At 39.1% G+C, this 22,344-nt stretch overlaps 2 long non-coding RNA genes across 13 annotated transcripts in view; one reads left to right on the top strand and one right to left on the bottom strand.

The window, feature by feature from the left end:
- LOC111750700 (uncharacterized) overlaps nucleotides 1-22,344 on the bottom strand; it is a 231,195-nt gene that overhangs the window by 107,878 nt on the left and 100,973 nt on the right. For 9 of the 12 annotated variants that reach the window (XR_010318764.1, XR_010318763.1, XR_010318762.1 and 6 more), the window contains exon 3: nucleotides 10,049-10,106. This is a non-coding gene — a long non-coding RNA (uncharacterized LOC111750700). The remainder of the gene's footprint in view (nucleotides 1-10,048; nucleotides 10,107-22,344) is intronic. The other 3 variants (XR_010318767.1, XR_010318766.1, XR_010318769.1) reach the window with 1 other exon arrangement.
- The window catches only part of LOC135228318 (uncharacterized), a 31,132-nt gene that overhangs the window by 486 nt on the left and 8,302 nt on the right, over nucleotides 1-22,344 (top strand). Inside the window, exons 2-4 of the long non-coding RNA XR_010318773.1 lie at nucleotides 93-201; nucleotides 10,070-10,123; nucleotides 22,194-22,325. This is a non-coding gene — a long non-coding RNA (uncharacterized LOC135228318). The remainder of the gene's footprint in view (nucleotides 1-92; nucleotides 202-10,069; nucleotides 10,124-22,193; nucleotides 22,326-22,344) is intronic.

Raw genomic sequence — 22,344 nt, 5'->3', positions numbered from 1 at the left:
CTTCTGGTTTATACGACTGAGGTCAGAGTGTTAAGTTTTCTGAGTCATATATAAGAGACTTGCTGTTCATTCTTGTTTTTCTTGTCATAAAGAGTACAGTACTGGAGTGGCAAAACTTAACGAATCAAGTCTTTGGACTGACATCTATAGTAGCACCTGCTGGCAGCTGGAAGTGACACTGCTGTAAACCTTCCACCCCTGGTAAAGTGGTGTTCACACTGGACCCTTGTTAACTCATTACTCTGGAAACTGATGATAAACGTTGTTTTTAAAATAGGGTATTTTAGATCAGAGTCTTGTTTTGTGTTTTGGTTCCATGTGTGCTGTCAGCTGTAAACATTTACACTCATAGAAAAGCCATAGTGAGTTGTTTTTTCGTATGTCTTTATTGGAGCTGCAAAGATTTTACATCTTTTTATCTGCCCGGTCTGTGTTGTTAATACATAAAAATAAACATGGGAGTTGGATTCACTCTTTAAAGTCTTGCATATGCCAGGAGGTGTAACCGTATGTTTCCAACTTGGAAGCCAAAGGCCTGCAGACTCCAGAACTGCTGGTTACAAGGACTCCTATGATTTGACAAGTATTGCCCATCCCAGCAGTTGTCATAAAAGAGTTGGATAATTGTCTTGACTTCAAGAAAATCTTTTTTAGTTACAAAATGTGAAGTTTTTCCTTTGTTAGTTTCCTAATGAAATACCTTTGGAGAATCTGTGACACATACATCTTCAAAATAAAGTGGAGTGATTTCTCCAGAAACACTGTCCCTTAAATAAGTTTAGATAAAGGCAGCTGGCAAGACAGCTAAGGCAATGCACTGCTCACCACCAAGGAGCAAATTTACAGTACAACCAACTCTTGGTCTGAGAAAATGCTCATGAAATGTCTTTTTACAACAAAAAATTTTACCACCATGCAAACCAGCATGGAATTATATAAATAAACATTCCTCAAATTGTGTTTCCTTGTTGAAACAAAATAATTTCTAGTATTCATATAATGCGTTATATAGGGAGCATCTTCCACATGACGAAGACAGTAGATGGAGTGATCAAACGCCCCCAAAATTTACTCTGAGCAATTGCTTAAGAATATAAATGCTATTTGGTTAGAGTTTTCTCTGAACCACAGACTCTGGCAGGTGATGTGAGCTAGATTATCTTATTTAAGTCTCACAAAATAACTTCAAGATATGTATTCATTCATTCATTCATTTCTTTATTCACCCCTCCCCAAAAAAGTGTATTGTGCTCCTGTTCTGTACCAAGCACTATTCTAGGCAACTGGGATACCACAGTGAAGAAAGCATATATCTTTGGTTATCAATGAGCTTATATTCTAGTAATGGAAGAGGGAAATTTGGAATAAACAAACACAATAAATGCATAAATTATGTAATACATTAGAAAAGGCTAGTTGTTGTGAAATAAAGAAAAATAAATAAGAGTAAAGGAGATTAGGAGGTAGAGGGGGGAGAAACTTGTCTATTAAAATAGCATAGTCACTATGGTCTCATGGGAAGGGGACATTTGGTTAAAAACATTGTCTTAGTTATCTAGTGCTGTTATGACAGAAATACCACAAGTGGTTGTTTTTAAATAACAGAAGTTTATTCTCTCACAATTTAAGAGGATAGAAGCTCATCTTCAGGGAGCTAGCTCCAGGGGAAGGCTTTTTCTCTGTGTCAGTTTTGGGGAAAGGTCCTTGTCATCAATATTCCCCTAGCCTAGGATCTCCTCAGTGCAGGGGCCCGGGCCCAAAGGACATGCCCTACTCCCAGCTCTTCTTTCTTGATGACATGAGGTTCCTCTCCTCTCTGCTCAATTCTCTGTTCTGTATCTCAAAAGAGACTGGCTCAAGATACAGCCTAATCTTGTAGATTGAGTCCTGCCTCAATAACATAACTGCCTCTAATTCTGCCTCATTACCATCATTGAGGTTACAACATATAGGATAATCATATCAGATCACAAAATGATGGACAACCACAGAATCCGGGGAAATCATGGCCTAGCAAAGTTGACACATATTTTTGGGGGGACATATTTCAATCCATAACAGACATAACAGAGTCAAGGAAGTTAACTATGAAAATATTTAGGAAGATGCTCCAGGTAGAAGACATCAAGTACAAAGGTCATAAATCAGTATTAAAGCTAGACTGTTAGAATAACAGCACAGTGGTAAGTGTGGCAGAAGAGAAGTAAGCAAGGTGAAGAGCAATAGGAGATGAAGCCAAAGTGTCATGTTGGGTCTTACAGGTCATTAAAAGGACTCTGGCTCTTTCTCAGTGTAACATGGGTCACCACCGCAAAGTTCTGAGGAAAGGAGTGACATCACCAATTTATATTTCAAAATGGTTCCTGTCTCTACCTTATTAAGAAGAGATGATAGAAAGCCATTTGAAGCACTGAGGGGAAGTAAAGTCTATTACAATGATTTAGGCAGAAAGGATGATGGTCCTGATGAGGATGGTAGCTGTTGTAAGGTATAGCCATTAGGATTTCCTGATTGACCTGCTTTTATGGGTAAAAGAGCAGTATCAGGGCTGACTCTGAGGTTTGGGGCTAAACAACAGTTATGATAGAGTTCTTTTCATTGGGATGGGAAAAAGATGAAGTTGAGCAGATCTGGGATAAAGATTAAGGACTTTGCTTTTCGACATCTTGAAAGTATGATGACTTTTGGACATTCCAAAGATGTCAAGTATGCAATATGGTACAAGGAATGGGCTGAGCTGAAGATTAAACCTGGAAATCATTGGAATATAGATGGAATTCAAAGCCTTCAGTTTGAGATCATTGAGGGAACAGATACAAAGAGAGAAGACTTTCAAGGTCTGAGACTGAGGGACTGTAACAGTAAGAGGTAGAGAAGAAAAGGAGGAACTATCAAAGGACTGGAAGGAGTGATGAGGGAGGTAGAGGGATAAACTACAAAGACCAACCAGAATGTATGGTGTTCTAGAAGCCAATTTAATGAAATGAAGAACATAATTTAGTTATTGATGTGGCTCAAAAAGTTTAATAATTTGATTAAATTTCATAGAATTAGTACATGGCAGAAATTGGACTTAAATACAACTCTTTTGACTCCAAATCTAGGTTTTGTTTGTTTTGTTTTTTGTTTTTTTCCCAAATTTAGGAAGCCTAGAATATAAGGGGAGCCCTGGTGGCACAGTGGTTAAGTGTTCGGCTGCTAACCAAAAGGTCGGCAGTCCAAATTCATATAAGGCATAGTCGTTACACACGTAATAAATGTTATAAACTTGAGTACCAAGAGGAAAGAGCTTTCTTGTCTGTAACAAGGACCTTAAGACCAATTTCAAGCCAGGAAATAATCTACTGATTATTGAGACTAATCTATTGATGATTACTTAATATGAACACATTCATACTTTTATCATACTTTAAAATAGCTTCTTGATAGTGATTTACTGATTTCTGTAAAATGAATCAAGCCATTTTTTTTTAACTTTTATTGAGCTTCAAGTGAACGTTTACAAATCAAGTCAGACTGTCACATATAAGTTTATATACACCTTACTTCACACTCCCACTTGCTCTACCCCTAATGAGTCAGCCCTTCCAGTCTCTCCTTTCGTGACAATTTTGCCAGCTTCCAACTCTCTCTATCCTTCCATCCCCCCTCCAGACAGGAGATGCCAACACAGTCTCAAGTGTCCACCTGATATAAATACCTCACTCTTCATCAGCATCTCTTTCCTACCCACTGTCCAGTCCCTTCCATGTCTGATGAGTTGTCGTCAGGAATGGTTCCTGTCCTGGGCCAACAGAAGGTTTGGGGACCATGACTGCCGGGATTCCTCTAGTCTCAGTGAAACCATTAAGTGTGGTCTTTTTGTGAGAATTTGGGGTCTGCATCCCACTGATCTCCTGCTCCCTCAGGGGTTCTCTGTTGTGCTCCCTGTCAGGGCAGTCATCGATTGTGGCCGGGCACCAACTAGTTCTTCTGGTCTCAGGATGGTGTAAGTCTCTGGTTCATGTACAAGCCGTATTTTTAAGGATATATTTGAAGAAGCTTTAAAGTGGGGAAGGGTTAAAATGTAAAGCTACCAACCAGAAAATGCAGTAAACAACTTCTGTTGTTGTTAGGTGACATCAAGTCAATTACAACCCATAGCAACTCCAAGTGACAGAGTTGAACTGCCCCATATAGTTCTCTTGGCTGCAGTCTTTATGGGAGTAAATCACCCTGTCTTTCTCCTGTGGAGCTACCAGTGGGTTCGAACTGCCTACTTTAGGTTAACAGTCAAGTAATAATAGTCAAGTGCTTAATCAAAATAACTTCTATGGTATGTTAATTGATTTTGGCTTCAAAGACGAGGGTACTATAGTCAAAATATATGACTAAAAGCAGAAAGGGCCCAGAAAGTCCTCTTGTCCAGCAATTATCCCACTGTACCTCAGGGAACTGCTCAGCAAACAAGGAGAGGGGGTCTGTATTTTTAGGACTCTGCTTTCCTTTCCCCATTTTAACCAAAGAAGCATCACTCTTTTCTATCCTTTACACAGGGCTTCCTGGTAAGATTTCTTTGAAGAAAGTATCTCACAAACAACTAAAAATAATCTATTTTTTTATTTTTCTAACAAGAAAACTTAGAAATTAAAAGGTATGTGACTGTTTCAAGATCATGGCTAGAACTACTGGACTAAAGCAAGAGCTAAGAAGCTTCCCAAACAACACTTTGGAGGACAGAGTAGCTGGGGCTGGGGTCTGGAGACCACGGTTCCAGGGGACATCTAGGTCAATTGACATAACAAAACGTATTAAGAAAATGTTCTGCATCTCACTTAGGTGAGTGGTGTCTGGGTCTTAAAAGCTAGGAAGTAGCCATCTAAGATGCATCAATTGTTTTCAACCTACTTGGAGCAAAGGAGAATGAAGAGCACCAAAGATGCAAGGAGACAAAAGGGCCACATAAACCAGAGATTCCATTAGCCTGAGACCAGGAGAACTAGATGGTACACAACTACCTGCCCTGACAGGGAACACAACACAGAGTCCCTGATAACACAGGAGAAAAGTGGGGTGCAGGACTCAAATTCACATAAAAAGACCAGACTTAATAGCCTGACTGAGACTGGAGGAGTCTCCAAGGCCATAGTCCCCAGATGCTCTGTTAAACCAGAACTAAAAGGATTCCCAAAGCCCTCTCTTCAGACTGTAAAACATAAAAAAATACTCTTAAAGAGTGTGCTTCTTAGTTCAAGCAGATACAAGAGACCAAATGAGTGGCTCCTGTCCAGAGGCAGGTGAGAAGGCAGGAAGGGACACGATCTGGTACAATGGATACAAGAAACCTGGGGTGGAAAGGGGGAGTGTGCTGTCACATTACAGGGATTGCAACTAATGTCACAAAACAATATGTGTATAAATTTTTGTGTGAGAAATTAACTTGAGCTGTAAACTTTCACCTAATGCTTGCAAGTGCACATGCATGCACACACACGCACACACACACACAGTCACACAAAGACCATGGCTAGTAAGGGTTGAACTCAGATCTATCCTAGGAACCCAAGTCCTGTGCGTGTGTGGGTATGTGTGTTTTCTCTATACCACAGTTTCTATCTCATGATGGAACAGTGGGGAAATCCTGCACTTTTTTTTTGCTTTTAAAAGGTGTACACCCAGTTCTTACATATTGGCCAAATAACAGCAGCATTTAGATTTTAGTTAAAATCAGCTATTGAGTAAACTCTGAAGAAATAATGCCCAATCTAGAAGAAACTATAGCTCTGCCTTATGCTCTCTAAGAAGGCATCATACCCACAATCTCAAAATTCCATCATAAACTCTGGACACCAGAGGACATGGGCCAATTTCATAGCTGTTAGGGTTCTCCGGGGTAATGATATACCATAGATAAACATTATCATTGATGCTGTTCAGACTCTTTAACTTTCTCTACTCTCTTTTAGTTTCTCCATTACTTCTAGAAACTCAGTGCCTCACTATCCTGCTTCTGAGTTCCAAAGATTCCTACTTATAATAACAACTAATATTTTTTAGTCTTATTATGTAACAGGCACCTCTCTGTGTATTATATATACCCTTTATTTAAATTCACAGCAACCTCATGAGATTAGGTTTCAAAACTACTAGTAGCTTAGAAGTGAGGAAACTGAAGCAGAGTGTAAAGCAACTTGCCCAAGCTCACATCACTAGAGTGCAAACCCAACAGAAGGAGCCCTGGTGGCACAACAGTTAAACGCTTGGCTGCTAACAAGAAGATCGGGGGCTCGAACTCCCCAGCCACTTTGTGGGAAAAAAGACCTGGTGGTTTGCTCCTATAAAAATTTACAGCCTAGAAAAACCTGTGGGGCAGTTCTACTCTGTACTATAGGGTTGCTACGAGTTCGAACCGAGTCGATGGTATAGAACAATAGTCTAACTCTAAAGCCTGACACTTAACTAATTATGCTCTTGTGGCATTATAACCACATCTGTTCATCCTGAGTCTAATCACATGCCTCATGCTTTCTCAGTTATCCCTTTCTTTAATAAGGATAATGGCTTTATTTTTCATAGCACTTTATATTTTATTTAATGTTTTTCCTGGGCATTGCATCATGGAAATAGACTTCATAATTCTCTTACCTTAAAACTCATTTTCTCTAAGTCTTTCCTTTACTATACAGCTAATCTAAGAAACTGTTATGAGTGATGATATTAACAGTTTATAAAGGAATAACTTATAAGTCCCCCACTTTTTATTCAACCCTGTATTACATTTGAAAAGGGCCTAAATAGTTGTGGGAAATATAGGCCCCATAATAGGACTGAGGGAGAATATTGTTCTGGCTTTGCTGATCTCAAATTACACCATCTGAACAAACATCTCTTCTGTTTATGAAGGTCACATCATAAAAACACTCAACTTATATCCCCTCAGAGTCAATTCCACAACTTTGTAACTGGAGTGCTTCCTATACTTGGATGTCCTTGTTGGCTGGGTACTAGCACACCCTTTTCCCCTCCCTTCTGCCATTCTTTGGGAAAAATGATCCTTTCCACACTTTAACTACAGAGTTTCAGTCGGCACAGTCGTGGATTTTAGGGATTCAGCATCCTTAGCCAAAGTGACTGTTGATTGGCCTAGAACATCTGACTCAATCAGAATTCTTTCCCAATGTTTTGAATTTTGGGTCCATTATGAGTGACCCTTAGTCCCATTCTTCCTGAAAAATCGGTAGAGGTGCATTTTGGTAGCTACTGGAAACCCTGGTGGCATCGTGGTTAAGAGCTATGGCTGCTAACCAGAAGGTTGGCAGTTCGAATCTATCACGCACTCTTTGGAAACTCTATGGGGCAGTTCTACTCTGTCCTATAGGGTGGCTGTGAGTCGGAATCAACTCAACGGCAACAGGTTTTTTTTTTTTTTAGGAATCCCTGGGTAGTTCAATTGGTTAAGCACCCGGCTACTAACCAAGAGTTTGGTGGTTTGAATCCACTGGAGGTGCCTGGGAAGAAAGGCATGGTAACCTGCTTCTAAAATGCCGCAGCCTTGAAAACCTTATGGAGCACTGTTCTACTCCGAAACATATGGGGTTGCCATGAATTGGAATCCCCTTGACAGCAACTGGTTTATTTTGTTTTAGTAGGCCATAGTAGCTACTGTTTAGAGAAATCTTGCATGAGAGAATGAAGCCAATCAGAAAAGAGAATCTGAAACGAAGGAGCCAGTGGATTCCAGCAGCTTTTGAGTGCCTGAGGTCGGCTGCACCCTTGTCATACTGTAAGCTGGAAACTGTAGGGCAGCAAGCGCAGTGTCTCCCCAGAGTACTTTCCTGTTTGGCCCCTACATTAGCTTCCTAGGACTGTGGTGATAAATTACTTCAGACCAGGTGGCTTAACACAACAGAGATATATTCTCTCACAGTTCCGGAGGCCAGAAGTCCCAGGTCTGTAGGGCAGGCCATGCTTCTTTTAAAGGTTGTAGGGGAGAATGCTTCCTTGCATCCTCCAGCTTCTGGCTGTTGTTCCAGGCGCTCCATGGCTTGTGGTGGCAACATAACTCCAATCTCTGCTTTCCTCTTCACGTGGCTTTCTCCTTGTGTCCATTTCTCAAATCTTCCTTTTCTTTCCCTTTTAAGGATACCAGTCATTGGATATAGGACACACCTTAAGTCCAGGATGATCTTGTGCCAAGATCTTAATCACATCTGCAAAGATCCCATTTCAAAATAAAGTCTCATTCATAGTACCAGGATTAGGACTTGGACAGGTCTTTTTCAGGAACACTGTTTGACCCATGTAATCCCTTTAGATTCCTTCCTGAGCTGTCTAGAGGGAAAGATGGCAGGCAGAAGGTAAAGGAATCATTTTCACAAGGAGAAGTCTGAGACCTTAAGTTACAGATGTCAGAAGAGGGAAGAGGGATAGCTACCCCACTTGTGTCCTAAGAACTATACGACTTTGTTTAGCACCAACTTGACAAACCAGACATTTGTAGCTTTGGCAACAGCATTATTGGAAAGGGCACCAGAATGTTCATAGTTGATATTGACAGCCTTTAGATGGATGCAGATAGCAGGCATGAGTATTATTGGAGTCATGCAAAATGCCTCAGGGACTCCAGAAGAAATTTTGTGAAGTTTTAGAGTGGAGGAGAGTGAGGGGCTGGAAGAATTGCTTTAGTTAATGTGAGCAATGCCATAAAAACATGAGTTATTGAAATTAATATACTTCTTTCCGTTGAGAACTGGTAAAACACATAAAAGGATAAATAAACCAGTTGCCGTTCAGTTGATCTGACTCACGGCCACCTCATGTGTGTCAGAGTAGAGCTGTTTTCCATAGGATTTTCAATAGCTGATTTTTCAGAAGTAGATTTCCAGGCCTTTCTTCCAAGGTGCCTCAGGGTGGACTTGAACCTCCAACATTTTGGTAATACATTACATATCATAAGTATCTAGTCATTTTCAGTCACTTATTCTTTTTAAGTTTATGTATTTAAGCTAGCCCAAAGATTTTGGTGACTGATCCACTGATAAAAGGGAGGATTGCTTTACATTCAGGATCAACTTATATGTGGTGTAAATTTCTTACTTTAACAAAGCAATTAAATGCCTGATAAAATATGTATCACTTTTGTTTTATAGCCATGAATAAAAAGTCCCATAATATGTGAAAAAATCATCTTTTCTCATTCACTTATTCTTATTCTGCTCCATTTTTACCAAGGGAATCTCACTTGGTGGCCTAAGTGATTTCTGGTTTCTTCTTTGATAGACAGAACCACAGTCACCTTCCACCAAGACAGGGGCTTTTCCTTCAATGTGTTCACGATTCTAAAAAGTCCTTGTGTTCAATAGAGTGCATGGAACTATCCCCACCAATCCAACATTTAGAAAACACAGTTAAATTCTAGAACCAAGGAGACTACAGCAGCAACCTAAAATCCAAGTACCAATTCCCTCAGTAATATTTATCAAGCAAATGTGATATTCCCAGAGCCCGGTACATAATACAACCTGAACTCAGCCATAGGCCCTGACAGAAAGTTCATGTTATAGGTAAGGAAATGGGAAGGGTGGGTTGGTGATAAAGCAGAAAAGAGACATATGATCAGAGTTCACCACCTGTGATTCTAAAGCTCTACTGGGAGAAATCTCCCATCAAGGGGTTAGTGGTAGCACCATCTTTCCCAAGCCCTGAGGGCAAACCACCGTCTGTACACACTCCCTTCTCAGACAGTATGACTTCCAAAATTGAAAATGTCTCTCTGGGGCTATCTTCTTCCTCCTTTTATATATTTTAAACCTCAAAATATCCCTTCAGACCCCTGAGTTGCTGGCATGCTAATGGCATGTTGACTATAGGCTCTGGGTGGGAGGGACAATGACCTCCGAATCCCTTTGAGCTGAACACCTTACACGTTATGTAGACAATTCCTCAAGCTGTGATTCTGCTCTCCTGGGAAAGTATATGCCTCCCGTAGGGAGGGACACCAGAGATGGACCCTGCAGGATGGGTCTAGCAGAAAGGGACAGGGAATATTTGAACAAATAATTCAACTTACCAGTATTTTCATTGTCTCTAGGCTTTTTCCATGGACAAAATTTAGAAATACATGCTTCCTTAAAAAAAAAAAAAGGTATGTGTTTATATTGATATTTCCATTTAAATTGCATTACATGATTTTTAGTTAACATCCTTGATTTCATGTTTATATCTCTTTTCTCTTACACTGACGATCTTGTTCTGATAACATTAACATTATTATGCATTATTATAAATTACTGAATAATATGCATTATTGTAAGTGTTGAAGTTGTCAAGGATTTCATTTTACTTGGATCCACAATCAATGCCCTTGGAAGCAGCAGTCAAGAAATCAAACTACATATTGTATTGGGCAAATCCGCCACAAAAGACCTTTTTAAAGTGTCAAAAAGCAAAGACATCGTTTTGAGGACTGAGGTGCACCTGACACAAGCCATGGTGTTTTCAGTAGCCTCATACACATGCAAAATCTGGACAGTGAATAAGGAAGATGGAAGAAGAATTGATGTCTTTGAATTGTGGTGTTGGCGAGGAATACTGACTATATCATGGACTGCCAGAGGAACTGACAAAACTGTCCTGGAGGAAGTGCAGCCAGAATGCCCATTAGGAGCAAGGATGGCGAGGCTTCGTCCCATGTACTTTGGACACGTTACAGGAGGGATCATTCTCTGAGAAGGATATTATGCTTGGTAAAGTAGAGGGTCAGCAAAAAAGAAGAAGTTCCTCAACAAGATGGATTGACACAGTGGCTGCAACAATAAGCTCAAATATAGCAACGATTGTGAGGATGGCCCAGAACCTGGCAGGGTCTTGTTCTGTTGCACATAGTGTTGCTATGAGTTAGAACTGACTCAAATGCACCTAACAACCACGTCGTTATAAATTATTTACATTAACCTACCATATGCATAAAATAGTTTCACAATAATACCAGAAATACTAAAAAATTAAAATATTGAATGAAGTTTAAAATTTACTTTCAGCTCTGTGTGTTCCTAGAACATACACCACAGAAGTCTTGAAATAATTAATTTCTCTATGTATAACAACCGGATCACCTGTTAGCTTCATTCATTTAATTTACTTTTAATTTTCACAGATTTCTTCTTAAAATTTGTGTTTTATTTTTAAATATGTAAAACACATATATATGTTTACAAGGTTGAAAATATCTACAGAAGGCATGTTCAGAAAAGTCTAACTTTCACACCTATCCCCTTCCATCCATAGGCAACTATTCCCGTTTGGTTTACCCTTCTCATATTTCTTGTTGCAAACATAATCCAATACACAATATCACTACCCCTTATCACACAAAATGTAGCTTAAAATATATAGTGTTCTGTACCTTGCTTTTTCACTTAATACAACATCGAAGAGATATGACATTTCAGTAGATAGTGGCTTTCTGTCAACCTTTTATATATCCTGTTCTTTCATTAAGAGGTGCTGTCAAAATTTATTCATTGAGTCCTTTACTGATGGACTTTTGAGTTTTTCTAAATATTTTGTTATTCAAGGATTCTGTAACAAATAACGTGCTTAAATCAGTTCATATATATATATATTTTTTTCCCAGTGGCTCCTTGGAGTAGATTTCAAGAAGTAAGTTTGGTAAATCAAAGAGCTAATGTATATATAATTTTGCTAGAAAAAATTTTTTTTTTTTTTTGCTAGATGTTGCCAAATTCTCACTCACAAGAATTGTACTATTTTGCATACCCCTGAGCAATCTATGATGATCTCAGACTTTGCCTCAATCTAGGCTGACCTACCTACATAGTAAAGTAATTCTTCAAAGATCCTCGAATGTGGGGGAGGTGGAGCCAAGATGGCAGAATAGACAGACACTTCCCTCAAGTCCTCTTTATAGCAAAGACCCGAAAAAATAAGTGAAACAAGTATGTTTGTGACAAGCTGGGATCCCTGAGCATCAAAGGCAAGCTTAGACAATGAACTGAGGGGCAGGGGGAGGAAGAGGCAGTTCAGAAACGGAGAGGAGTTACCAGATCTGAATCGCGGGGAACCCTCAGGCACCATTCCCAGAGCAGCGGTGGCAGCGGCAGGCTGGTCCTAGCGTTTAGCAGCAGTTTCTTCAGGGAGAAGCAGCCAGCCACACAGCCCACTCACACCTCTGGAGCCTGAGAACGGCGCTCTCAGCAAAAGCTAAGTACTTGCGTATATTTTACCGTGCCTCACTGGCACTGGCAAGCCGGCTTCAGCGGCTGAATCCCTGGGCCTGAGATAGACCCTGGTGAGCACCTAGAGCCACCCTCCCGGCCTTGGGGAAGGAAAAAATTTGCAACTGGGGGGAAAAGATAATTTGCTAGCTCCATAAACTGGGGGAGCTCAGGACAGAAGTGGCTCCTGTCCAGATGTAAACAGTCTGTGGACCTTGAGCACCTTTCCCTTCTGCATGGACCTGTGTGGGCCTATTTTGGGAGAATAGGCCCTTGTTGGCAAACTCCAACCATTTCAGCTGTGCAGTGGAGAGGTGGGTGTTTGACATTTGACATTGCTTGCCTATTAAACAAGGTCCTCACCTATCCACATCAGGGACCTAAAGACTGGTAGCTCCACTCAGGTCATGCAGCCACCCGCGAAAGGTGTCCAAAGATAATTGGTACCTCCCAGTCCTTACAACCAAAAACTTTGGGTGCCCATGGTCCCTCTGCAGAACCCACCCACCAGCATGCTCTAGGGAACAGAGACTCATTTTCCTCAGAGACACTTGGGGGTTGGTTCTCAGCCCCCTGCCTTGTTCAGAGCATGACCCCCTGCTGCAATCAGATACTGGTATATGCGCCAATCACCCCTGCCCCTCTAAGACTGTAGGACAGAGCCTGTAGCACACATTTGATGTTCAGCTACCTGGAAACCTGAGCTGAATTCATACAGGAAAACTGAATGGACTCCTAGACTGATATAAAAAAATACCTGATAACAACTCTAGCCAGCTGGGGACAGGACACCAGAGCTCCAAAGGTGAAAATAATCAAACTAGCTCACTCAAGCAACCCATAGGGGTATACCAAAACAAGACAAAGCAAGCAGCTATGACACAGTAAGCAAGCATAAACTTATACAATAACTTATAGATGGCTCAGAGACAACTGTCAATATCAAGTCACATGAAGAAACAGATCATGATCACCTGAACAGGCTCTCAAAACAAAGAATCCAGGGATCTTCTCGATGAAAGTGCATTCCTGGAATTACCAGATGCAGAATACAAAAGTTTAATATACAGAACCCTTCAAGACATCAGGAAGGAAATGAGGCAATATGCAGAACAAACCAAGGAACACACAGATAAAGCAACTGAAGAAATTAGAAAGATTATTCAGGAACATAATGAAAAGTTTAATAAGCTGGAAAAATCCATAGACAGACAGCAATCAGAAATTCAGAAGATTCACAATAAAATTACAGAATTAGATAACTCGATAGAAAGTCAGAGCAGCAGAATTGAGCAAGTAGAAGCTAGAATTTCTGAACTCGAAGATAAATCACTTGGCACTAATATATTTGAAGAAAAATCAGATAAAAGAATTTTAAAAAAATGAAGAAACCTTAAGAATCATGTGGGACTCTATCAAGAGAAATAACCTACGAGTGATTGGAGTACCAGAACAGGGAGGGATAACAGAAAATACAGAGAAAATTTTTCAAAATTTGTTGGCAGAACACTTCCCTGATGTTGTGAAAGATGAGAAGATATCTATCCAAGATGTTCATCAAACTCCACATAAGATAGATCTTAAAAGAAAGTCACCAGGACATATTATAATCAAGCTTGCCAAAACCAAAGATAAAGGGACAATTGTAATACCAGTGAGGGATAAAAGAAAAGTCACCTACAAAGGAGAGCCAATAAAAATAAGCTCAGACTATTCAGCAGAAACCATGCAGGCAAGAAGGCAACGGGATGACATATTTAAAAAATTGAAAGAAAAAAATTGCCTGCTAAGAATCATATATCCATCAAAACTGTCTCTTAAATATGAAGGTGAAATTAAGACATTTCCAGATAAACACAAGTTGAGGGAATTTGTAAAAACCAAACCAAAATTATAAGAAATACTAAAGGGAGTTCATTGGTTGGAAAATCAATAATATCAGTTTTTTTTTTTTTTAACCAAGACTAGAACACTGGGCAGAGCAACCAGAAGTCAACCCAGACAGGGAAATCCAAAAAAACAAAGCAGATTAAAAAAAAAAAAAAAAGAGCCCAACACAGGGTAATGGTGATGTTATTATATAAAATAAGACAACAGTAAAATAATTAAGAGGGAATAAGATAGGTGGGTTTTTTAAGATATGTAATCATAGACTTTCCACATGGAGAGGAAGATATGGTGATACAAAGAAATAAAAGTTAGTTTTAAATTTAGAAAAATAGGAGTAAATAATAAGGTTATCACAAAGGAGACAAACTACCCTATTCATCAAAATAAAATACAAGGGAAAAATACAGACTCAGAAGAAACAAAATCAACAGCAACAAATATGAGGAAACGACAGTATATAAAGAAAATCTACTCAGCACATAAAATCAAGTAGGAAAAAGAAACTGTCAACACACAAAAAGAGACATCAAAATGATAGCACTAAATTCATACCTATCCATAATTACCCTGAATGTAAATGGACTAAATGCACCAACAAAGAGACAGTGAGTGGCAGAATGGATTAAAAAACAAGAACTATGTATATGCTACCTACAAGAGACACACCTTAGACTTAGAAGCACAAACAAACTAAAACTCAAAGGATGGAAAAAAATATATCAAGCAACCAACAATCAAAAAGAGCAGAAGCGGCAACATTAATTTCTGACAAAATAGACTTTAAAGTTAAATCCATTAGAAAGGATAAGGAAGGACACTACATAATGATTAAAGGGATAATACACCAAGAAGATATAACCATATTAAATATTTATGCACCCAATGACAGGGCTGCAAGATACATAAAACAAACTCTATGAACATTGAAAAGTGAGATAGACAGCTCTGCAATAATAGAAGGAGACTTCAACACACCACTTTCAGGGAAGGACAGGACATCCAGAAAGAAGCTCAATAAAGACATGGAAGATCTAAATGCCACAATCAACCAACTTGACCTCATAGACATATACAGAACACTCCACCCAACAGGAACCAAGTATACTTTCTTTTCTAGTGCACATGGAACATTCTCTAGAAGAGACCACATATTAGGTCATAAAGCAAGCCTTAGCAGAATCCAAAACATTGTAATATTACAAAGCATCTTCTCTAACTATAAGGCCATAAAAGTGGAAATCAATAACAGGAAAAGCAGGGAAAAGAAATCAAAGACTTGGAAACTGAACAATACCCTGCTTAAAAAAGACTGGATTATAGAAGACATTAAGGATGGAATAAAGCAATTCAGAGAATCCAGTGAGAATGAAAACACTTCCTATCAGAACCTTTGGGACACAGCAAAAGTGGTGCTCAGTGTCCAATTTATATCAATAAATGCACACATCCAAAAAGAAGAAAGGGCCAAAATCAAAGAATTATCCCCACAAGTTGAACAAATAGAAAGAGAGCAACAAAAGAAACCCACAGGCACCAGAAGAAAACAAATAACAACAATTAGAGCTGAACTAAATGAAATAGAAAACAGAAAAACAATTGAAAGAATTAACAAGACCAAAAGCTGTTTTTTTAAAAAAATCAACAAAATTGATAAACCATTGGCCAAAATGACAAAAGGAAAACAGGAGAGGAAGCAAATAACCCAAATAAGAAATAAGATGGGAGATGTTACTTCAGACCCAAATGAAATTAAAAGAATCATATCAGATTACTATGAAAAACTATACTCGAACAAATTTGAAAACCTAGAAAAAAGTGGATGAATTCCTGGAAACACACTACCTACCTAAACTAACACAAACAGAGGTAGAACAACTAAATAGGGCTATAACAAAAGAAGAGATTGTAAAGGTAATCAAAAAACTCCCAACAAAAGAAAGCCCTGGCCCAGAGGGCTTCACTTTCAGAGAAAAGTTAACACCACTACTGCTAAAGGTATTTCAGAACATAGAAAAGGACGGAATACTACCAAACTCATTCTATGAAGCCACCATATCCCTGATGCCAAAACCAGGTAACGACACCACAAGAAAAGAAAATTATAGACCTTTATCGTCATGAATGTAGGTGCAAAAATCCTCAACAAAATTCTAGCCAATAGAATTCAACAACATATCAAAAAAATAACTCACTGTGACCAAGTGGGATTCATACCAGGTATGCAGGGATGGTTCAACATTAGAACAACAATTAATGTAATCCACCACATAAATAAAACAAGACAAGAATCACATGATTTTATCAACTGATGCAGAAAAGGCATTTCACAAAGTTCAACACTCATTCATGATAAAAACTCTCAGCAAAATAGGAACAGAAGGAAAATTTCTCAATATAATAAAGGGCATTTATACAAAGCCAACAGCCAACATCACCCTAAATGGAGAGAGCCTGAAAACATTCCCATTGAGATCAGGAACCAGACAAGGGTGCCCTTTATCACCACTCTTTTTCAACATTGTGCTGGAAGTCCTAGCCAGACCAATTAGGCTAGATAAAGAAATAAAGGGCATCCAGATTGGCAAGGAAGAAGTAAAAGTATCTCTGTTTGCAGATAACATGATCTTATACACAGAAAACCTAAAGGAATCCTCCAGAAAACGACTGAAACTAATAGAAGAGTTCAGCAGAGTATCGGGATACAGGATAAACATCCGAAAATCAGCTGGATTCCTCTACACCAACAAAAAGAACATCGAAGGGGAAATCACCAAATCAATGCCATTTACAGTAGCCCCCAAGAAGATAAAATACTTAGGAATACATCTTACCAGAGACTTAAAAGACTTATACAAAGAAAACTACAGTACACTTCTGCAAGAGACCAAAAGAGACATGTAAGTGGAAGAACATACCTTACTCGTGGATAGGAAGACTTAACATTACAAAAATGTCTATTCTACCAAAAGGGATCTATACATTTAATGCAAGTCCGATCCAAATCCCAAGGACGTTCTTTAATGAGATGGAGAAACAAATCACCAATTTCATACGGAAGGGAAAGAGGCCCTGGATAAATAAGGCATTACTGAAAAAGAAGAACAAAGTGGAAGGCCTTACTTTACCTGATTTTATTATACCGCCACAGTAGTCAAAACAGCCTGGTACTGGCACAACAACAGATACACAGACCAGTGCAACAGAATTGAGAATCCAGACATAAATCCATCCACATATGAGCAGCTGATATTTGACAAAGGCCCCAAAACAGTTAAATGGGGAAAAGACAGTCTTTTTAACGAATGGTGCTGGCATAACTGGATCTCCATCTGGAAAAAAATGAAACGAAACCCATACCTCACTCCATGCACAAAAACTAACTCCAAATGGATCAAAGACCTAAGCATGAAATCTAAAATGATAAAGATCATGGAAGAAAAAATAGGGACAACGTTAGGAGCCCTAATAAAAACATGGTGTAAACAGTATACAAAACATTTTAAAGAATGTAGAAGAAAAACTAGATAACTGGGATCTCCTAAAAATCAAACACCTATGCTCATCCAAAGACTCCACCAAAAGAGTAAAAAGACTACCTACAGACTGGGAAAAAGGTTTTAGCTATGACATTTCTGATCAGCGCCTGATCTCTAAAATCTTCATGATACTGCAAAAACTCAACTGCAAAAAGACAAATAACCCAATTAAAAAATGGGCAAAGATATGAATAGACACTTCAGTAAAGAAGACATTCAGGTAGCTAACAGATATATGAGGAAATGTTCACAATCATTAACCATTAGAGAAATGCAGATCAAAACTACAATGAGATTTCATCTCACCCCAGCAAGGCTGGCATTAATCTAAAAAACATGAAATAATAAATGTTGGAGAACCTGTGGAGAGATTGGAACACTTTTACACTGCTGGTGGAAATGCAAAATGGTATAACCACTTTGGAAATCAATTTGGCGATTCCTTAAAAAGCTAGAAGTAGAACTACCATACGATCTAGCAATCCCACTCCTTGGGATTTACACAAACAGATATGTGCACAGCCACGTTTATTGCAGCACTGTTTACAATAGCAAAAAGATGGAAGCAACCAAGGTGCCCATCAACGGATGAATGGATAAATAAATTATGGTATATTCACACAATGGAGTACTACGCATCGATAAAGAACAGCGAGGAATCTGTGAAACATTTCATAACATGGAGGAACCTGGAAGGCATTATGCCGAGTGAAATTAGTAAATTGCAATAAGTCAAATATTGTTAAAGACCACTATTATAAGAACTTGAGAAATAGTTTAAACTGAGAAGAAAACACTCTTTTGTGGTTACGAGAGAGGGGAGGGAGTTATGGTGGGAGAGGGTCATTTACTAATTAGATAGTGGATGAGAACTACTTTAGGTGAAGAGAAAGACAGCACACAATACAGGGGAGGGCAGCACAATTGGACTAAACCAAAAGCAAAGAAGTTTCCTGAATAAACTGAATGCTTTGAAGGCCAGCGTAGCAGGGGCAGGGGTCTGGAGACCATGGTTTCAGGGGACAGCTAAGTCAATTGGCATAATAAAATCTATTAAGAAAACATTCTGCATCCCACTTTGAAGAGTGGTGTCTGGGGTCTTAAACGTTAGCAAGCAGCCATCTAAGATGCATCAACTGGTCTCAACCCACCTGGATCAAAGGAGAATGAAGAACACCAAGGACACAAGGTGATTTCGAGCCCAAGAGACAGAAAGGGCCACATGAACCAGAGACTACATCATCCTGAGACCAGAAGAACTGGATTGTGCCCGGCTACAACAGATGACAGCCCTGACAGGGAACACAACAGGGAACCCCTGAGGGAGCAGGAGAGCAGTGGGATGCAGACCCCAAATTCTCATAAGACCAGACCTAATGGTCTGACTGAGACTAGAAGGGCCCTGGTGGTCATGGCCCCCAGACCTTCTGTTGCCCCAGGATAGCAACCATTCCCGAAGCCAACTCTTCAGACATGGATTGGACTGGACAATGGATTGGAGAGGGTTGCTGGTGAGGAGTGAGCTGCTTGGATCAGGTGGACACTTGAGACTATGTTGGCATGTCCTGCCTGGAGGACATGATAAGATAAGATAGCGGAGGGGGTTAGAAGCTGGCAAAATGGACATGAAAAGAGAGAGTGGAGGGAGAGAGCAGGCTGTCAAGTTTTTTGTTAGCAACGTGTATATGGATTTTTGTGTGAGAGACTCACTTGATTTGTAAACTTTCACTTCATGCACAATAAAAATTATTAAAAAAAAAAAATCTTCTAATGTAAGTTGCACCCTTCCCTGTAGCCTCAGTTTTCTTCTACTGTTAAATTTCTTTGGCCATTTCAGTGAAAGTCTGCAAGAGGGAGCATGCTGCCCTTGTGGAATCAGTCATCTTGTTCCAGGTCAAATAAAGTGGAAGATATATTTTATGCCTGCTACCCAGGGAGAGTTCATGTACTCGTTCAAATCCTATGTAAGATCAAATAAATACTTAGCAATGAAAATGTGTTTCTCTATAGCTTACATATATAATCATTTGGCACGTTTTATTTGCATTGGAGGTATTCTTTTGGTGAAATATAAACTAGTTGGCAATAAAAGCATTGGGAGTGAAGTTGGATGTCAGCAATAGAAATCAAGAATGTGAGTCAGTCTCCTGTCTTTTTAATATGCCTGGAATGAGATTTCCACTTCACTGGGAATTACTAGTCTGAAGGAAAACACCATAAAAGATAGTCTACTGTGGACTATCTTTCTCAAAGAGTGGAAATGAGATGGAACAAAAAATGGAAACATCGGGGGTTACTTTTGTTCCTGTTTCTCTTATCTTTTTTTTTTTACATCTCTTATACCAGTCCTGCCTTAATATATATTTTTCTATTTCATATTTTGACTATTTTGTTCATGTCTTTTATGTTTGGAAGTTAGCAGTTTGATACTAATGCAAATCAACAGAGGCTTTTACCTCTGTTCTATTTTTTCAGTTGAGTAAGTGGCATGTGATTAAAAATTGATGAGAATTCTTAAAATCACAATATTAATAAACACAAATGTAAACCAATATTTTCAAGCAAAACTTATATAATTTTTGGCTAAATAATTTTGCCAAATTTTTCCTTTTTTTTTCCTCCATGAAACTGAAGAAATTTTGAATTGAGAGGGACTTCAGACTCAACTATTTCAGAAGCTTTGTGTAGAGATGAGGAAATCATCCAGCATGGAAGGTTCTGAAAGAATAATCAGACTGACTAACATCAAAGTAGTTTGTGGTAGAACTGGGCTGAAACACAGATCTCCCAATTCCTTTCTTCAGCGCTTTTACCACCAAAAACTCGAGGCATTTACTTTTTTATTATTGTTGTTGCTGTTAAGAGGAAGAAACTAAAAGTTATTTTAATTTGGTGTGGTCTGGGTACCAGGTTGAGCCCAAGCCCAAGGGTGACTCCAGCCTTTGCTGATCCCCATGATTCTGGCCATGATTCCCCCAGAATCTCTTGTAGGGAGAATTGAAAAACTTCCTTGCGGAGAACCTTATTTTTTTTTTAAAAAAAGGTTTAGGTTTGGCTCAGTCATAAACATGAGCAGCTGTTCTACATTTAGGGAGGTATTTGACATGCAGATTAGCTTTATGACTCAACCTTATGGATTTATGCTTGATTCTCTGAATATATAGAAAAGCAAACCTAACTACTCCATTAAAAGCTTTGTACGATATTGGGAAAAACTAGTTCTTTGGTATCTTTTTACCATGGTGTTATACAGAAAAGTAAAATACAAAAATTCTCTACTGATTCTCCACATTGTGAAGCTCTGGCAATTTGAGTCAGTGCTCCAACAGAGTGGTGGTACGCAGAAGTGGCAGAACTTGGCAGCCATGTTGCTGTTACCCAATGAGACTGTCCTGTCAACAGAAGAAAGCAGTGCCTGCTGGGTGTGACTACATGCAGCCAGAGCAGCAGTGATGCTAAATGGGAATGATTATAATTCAACAGAAAGAAGTGGAAGAGATGGCAGTGCATTGCAAAGAATTGTTGGAGTTGCAAAATCTTCTGGGATTTTTTCTGAAATAGTTTAGGGAAGGGGTGCGTATGGGAAGGGAACTACTAAAGGCTGAAGCCCTGCAGAATCCCCGGGGGAAAGACTTTCATGGAAATATGTTAAGCTCATATTTTATATAGTCCCATTGTCCACTCTTATTTTGTAGTAGCAAATTCCATGAATACGATATATAGAAGGATGTCTCCTATCATTACATAATTATAATGAAATTACAAAGGCTGTTATTTTTTATTTAATTAGTGCAAACAGAATTTTTAAGTCAAAATTAATGAAACAGAGAAAATAAATATGTTTTTAGTACTTTGAGCGTATCTCTTCTTTCCAAGTGCCAAATTTACCGAAGCTTATCTCCCAGTTAGTTGCTTGTAAAGACGTCAGATTCCTATTCTTTCTTGCTATCAATCTCTAAACCTTCAAACTTAAACTATTTAAACTTCCATTTTGTCTGTACACCGATGGATGTAAGAAATAACACTGTTAAAAATTTTTAGCAAGAAATGTGAAGAGGATTAAAATAGTCAAGAAGAGTAAAGTGAATCTGGAGATTTTAAGAAAATTAAGTGATATGAAGAAGGGCAAGCTGCTTGCTTAACTGGCAAGCTCTCTGTATTAGTCACGTATTGCTGTGTAACAAATTGCCCCGAACTCTAGTTGTTTAACAGAAAGAGATTCACAATTCTGTGGATCAGGAATCTGATAGGCTTGGCCCTCTGGCTCAGGGTCTCTCATAGGCTATAATCAAGGTGTTGGCTGAGGCTTCAGTTGTCTCAAGCTTTGACTGCAGGAAGATCACTTCCAAGCTCACTCACATGGCTGTTGGCAGGCCTTGGTCCCTCTCCACAAAGGTCTCTCCACAGGGCTGCCTCAGACATGGAAGCTGGTTTTCCCCAGGGAGAGGGATCCAGGGGTGAGCAAAAGAGAACAGCTAAGACAGCAATCAGCCTTTTTTGTAGCCCAGTCTTGAAAGTCATGCCATCACCTCTGCCACATTCTATTCCTTAGAGTTAAGCCACCAAGTCTTGCCTGTTCAAGCTAAGAGAATTACACAAGAGCATAAATATCAGATGAGGACCATTGAGGCCCATCTCAGAGGCCTACTATAGTCTGCAAGACAGGAAAAGCTTTGGATCAAAGGTAAAGTTTATGTTTAACT

This window comes from Loxodonta africana, chromosome 20 (assembly GCF_030014295.1).
Source record: "Loxodonta africana isolate mLoxAfr1 chromosome 20, mLoxAfr1.hap2, whole genome shotgun sequence".
NCBI classification, from domain to species: domain Eukaryota; kingdom Metazoa; phylum Chordata; class Mammalia; order Proboscidea; family Elephantidae; genus Loxodonta; species Loxodonta africana.
This window is presented reverse-complemented; position numbering and strand designations above follow the sequence as displayed.